The sequence below is a fragment of the Nicotiana tabacum genome, chromosome 9, assembly GCF_000715075.1.
Source record: "Nicotiana tabacum cultivar K326 chromosome 9, ASM71507v2, whole genome shotgun sequence".
NCBI classification, from domain to species: domain Eukaryota; kingdom Viridiplantae; phylum Streptophyta; class Magnoliopsida; order Solanales; family Solanaceae; genus Nicotiana; species Nicotiana tabacum.
Window position 1 is genome coordinate 79,950,056 of NC_134088.1, and position 9,551 is coordinate 79,959,606.

The window sequence follows — 9,551 nt, forward strand, 5'->3', positions numbered from 1 at the left end:
ATTAAGTTCGATTAACTTTCAAAGCGTACATCAACGAAGAATTATTATTAGACGACTAAAAAATAACTATCATGTGTGACTAAGAAAATTCCTCATAAGAATATTTTAATAGATCATATGTTTGTCAGTTTTTTTAAACTTTTTACTAAACATATATTTATTTATTAAAACTTTAATAAAGTAATATTGAAATAATATTCATGTAATAAAAAATTCCGAAAATTTAGATAAAATTGAATCAATCCAGACCGATATAATTAATATAATTTTAATAAAAATTGAACCAACTCGTTCCTTATATACCCCAAAACAGAGCTACTATGTTTGCGTAATGTTTCTCCTATAGTAGAAGCCACACTTGAGGAGCATGTGTCATCAACATACATGCTTGTGTGGCCCATAAGGGTGTTATTCTAATTGTGTGAAAATGGAGCAATTCCATTGGTCAAAAAGTAGCTCTCATATAGTAGTAATTATTTTCCCTATGTTGGGCAATGACATCATCACAAAGTCACCCTAATGTCTCTCAACAATGCACGTCATATCGCGCACACTGCCACTATCCTTGCTCTGGTCTTTGTGGATCTCACCATATATCTATAGAACTATTTTTAAACTCAAACAGAACCAAAGAAGCTAAATTAAATAAGTAGAAAGTTGGAAGAACTATTTTATGTCAATAGCGGCCAGCTTGTGACACCAAATCATCTCACTCCTCTCAAAAATAAAATCTCCATAGAATCATAGAAAGTTGAATAGGTTGGCTTAACAAACCAACTTTTATAGCAAACTCCAAACTTTGCATGGTTTTCAGTTTTCACCTCCACACCCTCGAGTCATGAGAATCAAATCAAAATGAAAACCTTATTCCAGAAAATGTCAAATTACTACTTTGCCATCTAAAGCCTATCGAAATGACTAGTTTGCCCTTCATCATTTTAGAGAAACAAACTCAAAACTTGTTGAATAAAAGTTGACAATAATACACTTGCCTTGCCTTCTGCCTATTCAAAGATTTCCCAAACTGAGTTACAGTTAGAAGCATTGCCGACAACTTCATATGTTACATAGGTGAGAGACACAATGACATGAAAACGTCTTCCCCTTAGGTTTTTCTTAGTTCGCACGTGCTCATGTATCCCACTAATTTCGCTCCCTAAATAATATTATACTACTTCCGTTCCAATTTATGTGAACATGTTTAATTGTCACAGAGTTTAAGAAAAAATGAAGACTTTTGGAATTTGTGGTCCTAAAAATGTCAAAAATGAGCCCAGATTATTTATGTGATTGTAAAAGCTTCTCATTGAGGGTAGAGTTATAAGTTTAAGTAAAATTATTTTCAAATTTATTTATGTGATTGTTTGGTCTTTAATTTCTGAGACTCACTTTTCTCTCCCTTGATTTTATCGAACAATTGAAAAGATCCACAGAAACTAGGGAAAGTATGTCATTGAACATTCCAATTGCTCTTGATTCTTTGCTGGTTCCGGAAGGACGACATACTCTTGACATATTTACATCTTCTAACTTGGAAGATTGGAAGAATGTTCTACCACATGCATGTAAGTTTGAATAGTACAAATTTGTATTTATTATTTTTGTTTGAGGAAGTTAAAAGTGCACTCTTCTTTTTTCTTTTTTTTTGGCTTATTGAATTCTTTCTATGAAAGATCATGAAATGGAGGAGGAGTTTATGGCTGAAAATTTCTATTCCCTTGGACGCAACTAATCTATCATCTTTAAGGAGGTAACTGTACTGCTTTATACGCTAAAATTTTCAATTTAACTTATGTGGTTGCAATTGACTTGGTTCGCTGCGTTACAGTGGGATATATTTGTTCACATCCAAAATCCATCACCAGTTCCTCCATCAGTAAGTTTTGTGCTTCTGTATCTGGAGCGTTCTCTTCTCTAAGTCACTTGATATAATATTCTTTATATTCCAAAACTGAGCCACAGTTTATCTATCGTTAATTAATTAATTAATTGATTAGTTGCTGTTCAATTCAGATAATCAAAGTAATCCAATCTCTGATTTGATTTTTTTTATTTAAGATAATGAATATCTCTTGTGACTTTTCAATTTCCTCACTACTAAGTAGCAGTAAAATGGACACCTTTTTTTTTGCATTTTTCTCCGTTTTTTCCAACCATGCTTGTGTTTCAAAATAAAATTTTTGGGTATGATCTTCTCTTATTTTTGTCAAATTGTTCTCTTGCAGTGCATGTGCTAGCTATGGCGTGAGATAAAGAGTGGAAGTTAAGATGTTTTCTCTAATTATTTGATGTATTCGGTACTGTTGCTTTGTCTTGTAATGAACTTCGTGGTGAGCATACTGCATTTTTTTGTGAGTTTCATTGCAAATCCCGCATATTAATCTTTTTACAGTATCAAATTACGCTGATAAAATGTTAGGAGTTAGGTCATAGTAGTGTTTATTCAAACTATTAATTGATTAAGCTCTCGCAGGTAACCTTTTGTTTCATGGACGTTATTGCTTACTGAATTCTGCCTCTCAGCACTGAATTTTTCCAGAGGAGTTTGAAAAATTTATGGAACTCTTACAGGGTAACCTAATTTATCAGAAATTATGGCGAACGTTTCCCTCTGTTCATCTGATGTTGCTTGGATGTGCAAATATGGATATACTTTTTGAGCACGTATTTTTATCCTTTTCTCTTTTCAGGTTTGGACGATCTAATACTTCTATGAGTGCTGTCGTGCAAGTCAAACTTCTTTAGAAAGTTTGGATCATCTAAATAATTTATGAATTGTTCGTAGCATGAGCTTATGACTTTTGTGATGTTTTGAAAATACACTGTCAAAGACAGCAAGGAGCTATCATTGTTTTAGAGTAATACACATAATCTATTCTACCTAAATTTAAGGTTTAAGATGAACTGGTACAAATTGCACTCTGATATGTCGATTTCTCGCTTTATCAAATGTTGAATTTGCAAATTGTTGTGGTCGTTCCTATTACAAATATTGGCTGGGTTTATTTATATTCCTAGTGATCTTTTAGGAAGAAATACTTAACATTAAGGCAATAGCTGATGTACTAGATAACTCAATTAGATTTGTTACCAAAATGTTGCTTTCAACTAATACTTATCTATTTTCCCTTTTATATGAGAATTACAACTATATGCTATTCCGTGAAGCACCAGGGAAGAAAAGGCCAGAGCTCATGTATGAGATAGTGCTACTATAACTCGAACCATTTTTCGAAAGACATGACTTAAAATAAAGGTGGAGAAAGTTTGTTGTGGCTCAAGTTGGATGGTTCTGGGCTTGGGTGATCACTCCAGTTACTTTAAATTTGTGAGAAATGGTATCAGACTGATTACAACACAGACTGGTGTAAAGAGAACAACTTACAGGTAGTTTTTTCCACTATTATTTGAAGTCGTTTTAACTTTTTATGCAATTACACATAAGTGGAATGGTATAATTAGATTCTATTCATTCTTGACCAAATAATGTAAAACATTGCTAAAGGTAATGGTTTATGTTGCTAGAATTTTTAAAATAGAAACTATTGGTAAATAAGAGTCATTTCTGATTTTGCTGTTGGGAGGAATTTTAACTTGTCCTTTTCTCTTAAACATCATAATCCAACATCTGTAGTCTACTATGCAATTAACTTCGAAATCTCCCTTAAATTAGTATTTAGTTTCTGGTTTTGGGAAGTGCATGGGTGCCTCTATAATGTTTTTGAGAAAATCAATCTCCTAATGTCACTCTATGTTGTCTTGTTAAACTAGGCTCATTAGATGTTCAAACAAGCAAAAGACAGTGAGGCAGCCAAATGAGTATAAAAATTTGAGGATATGTCTTACACATGAAAATTTACTGAAAAAAGTACTGTGCAGTAGGTGTTTTTATGTTGAAAGCATGTTGAAGTTATTGATAGATTACTTTTGCACTGTTGCATCACTGATCAAATATGGAGCTTGTTCTTTAGTGCTATTTGGCATGCAGTGGGTCATGCAAGAAAAACTACTGAGTGCTGAAGTAGTGAAGTGTTGGGGGTAGAAAAGGGCTGACAAGGAGGAAGAAGAACTAGCGTGAACACGCTATTCTAGCATTATTTGGTGGACTGTTTGGACAAAAAAATCGAAGATCCTTGGAAAACGATGCAAACAATATCCAGAAGCTGAAATATATTTGTATAGCTTTGTTTTGCTTCTGGAGTAGTAGGGAACATGTAAATTAGGCTGAATCAATTCTAGAGATGCTACAACCCCTTAGTGTATTTTTGTACAGTTCTCACATCACTCTTAGTGTTGCTTCATTTATACAAATACTTTTACCTTCTTAAAAATGAGGAAAGCAATGTGCATTGACTATGCAAATTAGCTTGCTGAACGGAAGGTTTGACATGATAGGTATCAAACTCTTGGTTTCAGGCCTAAACTCATACAGATAATTACTCTTTCACAGTGGTACTTTGTTATGTTGGTCCTTTTATGGGGAGGCCATGTGCTCAAGTTTCATCTGTAGTTTGAAAATGAACTTTAAATATGGTGTAGGTACTCCATAGTCTCTTTTTATGTTTGGCCATTATTATGGTTTTATACTTGAACTGGTGTTTTTTAATTCTCAAATCTCAAATAGCTATTTGATTTGTGCAGATTCATCCATCTTCTGCGCTAAAAGCAAATGAGGACGAGATGCTTCTAACTATGTCGTCTATCATGAAGTAATGGTTATATCACATTCATTTATGCATAATGTATGTGTAGTTGAGATACCATTGTTCATGCCAATCTTAGCGGAGCTTGAGAAACTAAATGTATTTAAACTTGAGGGGAAATACCATATGCTTGAGAATTGAGGTAATTTACCTCTATTATCCTTTCTATTTTGCTTGAGCATTTCTTGTGCATAACACAGTGGGGGATTCAGCCAGCCTGATAAGCAAATTCAAGAAGTAATTTCAAACGTGGAAAAGAAAGAAACCATAACAACTCAGCCACTGGAAGATCATGAATTCGTGATTGGTCTATATGTGCATGACCCGTCTCTACTGCAAATTTTCGCTGCTCGGATGGAACGATAGTGTCAACCATGTCTTAAGCTTTAAGCTTTATGACGGGGAGGACGCTATTCTCCTGCTTGATGTAAAAATCTTGCCTATGTGATTCATTAGTCGCGCCAATCGGTGTGTCTAAAGAATGGTCAGGTGAATTCTTGATTTCAACTTCTACAAAGAAGAGAGAAGCAATTGAATGTTTTAAATGTTTCAGAAGCTGCTTTCAGTGCTCAACCTAATCTTTCTGAAGACCTTTACAGGTAAGCAAGAGAGTTCTGTATTGTCAGCCTTTTAGTTTTATGTATATCCGATTTTCATATTTGATATCTTTGTTTATGTTCTTTCAGATGGTTTCCCATTTGCTTTTCTTAAGGGCTGCAAAGTCTGGGAATCAGTTGATTTACTTTGTGAAATTTCAGTCCGCAATGAGAAAATGAGAATGAGCGGAAGAATGTAATTTCATCAGACTATTTCTGCATTTGGACAGCTTAGGTAAACATATAATATGATTAGTTCATCAAAGATAAGGAAGGATAATCTTCAAAGAGTGCCATATTTTCAAGTCTGTTCTGCTTAAAACCGACTTTAAAAGCTGTAAACCAGCTTTAGAAATGATCTCTACTAAAATGAACTTTGATGTCGGGCATACGCAGCACGGGCACACACCACTAGTAAGAAATAAGATGATCAATTCTTGGTAAGGCTACTGAATTATCGTTAGCACTTATGCATGCATCCACTACGTAGAGGATTTGTTTTTATACTTTCTATAATTCTTTAAAGATTTTCAGGTACATGTCAGCAATAGATTCTTAAAAGATATGAGTGGTCAAGAAGGTGTGCTGACTGCTGGAATATAAACACCAACAATAACAATTGCACTTCAATTTTTAAAAAAAGTTTGGATTGGCTATATTAATTGTTACTACTTCATTTAAGTTTAATTCATTTTATATCATACCAAAAAATAAAAAATTAAGCTAAAATTATATAAATAACTATAATAATAATAATAATAATGAGTTTACTAGAAATTCTCTCACAAGACTAAAATTTATTCTCAACTAGTTGATCCGTGATGAAAATATAATTTTCAATTAAATTCAACAAAACTTTGGAAAGAAAGTTCAAGTCTATCACAAACTAAGCCATTAATTTGTAAAAATATGTTAGTTAGGTCCTCGACGAGTGTCTTTGTTCGTTTTCTAAAATTTAACTCGATCCCTCGTCTTTGAAGGCATTCGATCCCTCGTCTTTGAAGGCATCCATCAGTGCACCATACATACTGTCGCGGGCGTGGTTTCTGTCCGTCAAAACCCGCGTGTGCGGCGGCCAAGCCCAGCACTTGACTTCAGCCTTCTCACAACACTCGGCTATAATATATACTTCCTCGACCACTTTAAGGCAGATCGATCTTAAGAAGATCATTGCTTACTCCTCAGTAGCTCATATGAATCTGGTGACTATTGGTATGTTTAGTCCGTCAAAACCCGCGTGTGCGGCGGCCAAGCCCAGCACTTGACTTCAGCCTTCTCACAACACTCGGCCAAAATTACAGCAACTTTGGACTTAAAATATTTTTAGGTAGCTTCAGCGTAGTAAGTTTTTGGACTGATTTAGGCCACGAATTTAAGTAAAGGCAACAGAAAATTAACAAGAGCACAAGACACAATATATAGGAAACTCTTTTCCCAATTTTGTATTTAACTCGAGCATACAAAGAAACTCAAACTCAAAGTACAACCGTGTACAAAAGAAGATCACTCTTGACCCTTAGATTTTCTGATAAGACTACTCTTAGCCTTAGATGTTTTCACTCTTGAAAATAGACTTAGGAGTTCTTTCCTAACTCAAACATGCACTCATACACGTTTTTTCTCTTCTTCCCCACAAGCATACGGATGCTGCCCATTTATAAAACACGAGACAACCCCTTTGCCTTACACTTCTCACAATTAGGCTTAGACACTTGTTCCACACAACTCACTATTTTAGCCTAGTGTAGTTGACATCCCCCAACTACTATGATCATGTAGATCATGCTAATATAATGGAAACATGGCCCCAAAAACGTGCTAACATAATCTGCCAGCTTTTAGCCAAAGCCAACTGCTGCCCATGTGCACAGCATGTGTCGTGTAACTGCCTTTGACTTAGTCAATCTGAAGCTTGCTGCCCTTGTGCGTGGCTTGGCTTGAATCAGGCGCCAATGCCTTGTTCTCAAGTGCATTTCAGCCACATTTAGCCTATACCATTGCCCACGCACATGGCCCTTTGTCGCGCTCCAATGTCATGACAATTCTGGCTCGCGCTCATATCTTCGTTGCACTTAGCCTGCCTTTGCCCACTTCATTTTTCCCTTGCCTTGGCATCACTGCCTTATGCCTTGACGCCTTTGCCATGATCAAGTATTACCCTCGGCCGGCATCTCATTGTCAAGCCCTTGCCAAGCTGCCTTGCCTCCCTCAAAGCCTTGGCCATCACTTGCCCGTTTTTTGCCTTGGTGCTATCTTGTGCACCTTAGCTTGGCAACACTCTTTGCTGCCCCATGAAAATACTCTTGTTGTCAAGTTAAGCTCAAAGAGGCGGAGCACTAACAAACCACCCGCACCCTTTGAAACTCGACGTCCTTGTCGATTTAGCTCAATTAATGAGTCATAAGGGGTTGGCAAGCAACACCCCTTGGCCTCCTCTCTCATCAGCCACAATTGCATTGACACCAACCATTTTTTTGTCATTGGTCATTGCCTCCAATGCAGCCCTCTTATCCGCGACAGTCATAGCATTTAACACTGCTTTCTTTGGGCAGTCCTTTGCTCGATGTGGCCCATCACAAATGCAACAACCACTGAATTTGATGCCCTTCTCCTTTCTCTTTGAAGTTCAAGCCTCTTGCTTTCCCTTCCCCTTGTCTTCATTAGCATTACTATTTTCACTTTTCTTTTACTCATTTGCCTTGTCCTTCTTTCCGTCGTTGGACTTTGAAGCAGAAGTCTCTTTACCCAAGTGAAAATCGCCCAATGCATCAGCCGCAGCCATATCACTTGCGGGGTGTTGAATATTCTGCCTACATAACTCCAATTGTGCCCACTGTTGCATCCCGCTCATGAAGTTGTGCAATTTGTCTTCTTTCGACATATTGCTTATGCTTAACATCAAAGAAGTGAATTGTTTGACATAGGCTCTCACTAATCCGGTGTGTTTTAACTTTTCAGCTTGTCCCTAGCAATCCATGACGTATCCCTAGCAATCCTTCAATTCCTTTTTAAGCCGCTCCCACGACTCAATCTTTGGTCTGTCCAGACTTTCATCTTCAGCTACACGAGTGCGCCACCATAACTTAGAATCTTCACACAAATACATGCTAGTCAAGGTTACTTTCTCCTTCTCATCTTGCACACAAATAACATGAAAGTACTGCTCCATATCCTAAACAAAATTCTCCAATTCACGTGCACTCCTTGCACCACCAAATGCCTTAGGTTCTGGAATTTTTACCTTGAGACGATAAGCACCACATTGAGGAACATCCTCGCCCATAGCATGTGCAACATCACTGTCTCCCTTTTCAGATCTGCATTCTCTTGACATAGCCTTGCCAATTTTGCCTCGAGGTAGGCAAGCCTTGTCATGAGAGTCTGAAATTCGTCACCTTCAGGGACATTACCAATCAATGCCTCCAGTTTTGTTAGCTTTTCCCGTAGTTCATTGTTACCACATGCCATGTTCTCAAACAAGGCCACAAAATCTGCCACTGCTCGTCGTGTCTCTATCATGAATCTGTAACGCTCTGATCCCAGTTGTCACGGGCGTGGTTTCTGTCTATCAAATCCCGCATGTGAGGCAACCAAGCCCAACACTTGACTTCAGCCTTCTCACAACACTAATAAGTGGGGATTTTAATTGCTTATTAGCATATTTTAGATTTTGCTTTAGTTGAAAGTATTGAATTGTGTTCCCAAAATAAATAAAATTGTGTAAATTGCAGGAATACTGGAAGTTTGGTCTTCCACGACTAAAAAAGAGTGTTCCAAATCACAAGGCAATAAAATGCGGATAAGGAAAGATGTGCGGTCCGCAGAAGGAATTCTGCGGCCACAGAAGAAATTGCGGACCGCAGAATTCTATCTGCGGCCGCAAACCAAGCAGCAGAACCCAACATGATTTTCAGCAATGTGCGGACCGCACATAAGTTGTGCGGCTACAGAACTGGGCTTTCATTGATAAAGATTCAAAGTTTAGAGAATATGCAAAAAAGACCAAGTCCTGACGCCTTTGTGAAGTGCGGACACACTAGAATTGTGCGGCCACAGAAGTTGCTTCGCAGCCACAATCCAAAATTGTGCGGCTGCAAAACTCACCTTCCTGCCAGCTGAAGAAATTTGCGGACCGCACATGGAATTGTGCGGCCGCAGAACCTCATGAGGGGCATTTTTGTCTGTGATTTTTGGCCCTGTATAAATAGACGAGTTTTACAAATTTAGGTCAAGTTTGAACATTAAAAGCTGC

At 37.3% G+C, this 9,551-nt stretch overlaps 2 long non-coding RNA genes across 2 annotated transcripts; both read left to right on the top strand.

Annotated features, from left to right (window-relative positions):
• Nucleotides 1-632: 632 nt before the first annotated feature.
• On the top strand, nucleotides 633-3,092 carry LOC107803534 (uncharacterized). The gene is made up of 6 exons (XR_001652037.2): nucleotides 633-1,071; nucleotides 1,426-1,565; nucleotides 1,674-1,750; nucleotides 1,829-1,876; nucleotides 2,226-2,330; nucleotides 2,474-3,092. It is a non-coding gene; the product is annotated as an uncharacterized LOC107803534 (long non-coding RNA).
• A 2,070-nt stretch (nucleotides 3,093-5,162) lies between these two features.
• LOC142164240 (uncharacterized) lies at nucleotides 5,163-5,561 on the top strand. The gene is made up of 2 exons (XR_012694938.1): nucleotides 5,163-5,302; nucleotides 5,390-5,561. It is a non-coding gene; the product is annotated as an uncharacterized LOC142164240 (long non-coding RNA).
• Nucleotides 5,562-9,551: the final 3,990 nt, after the last annotated feature.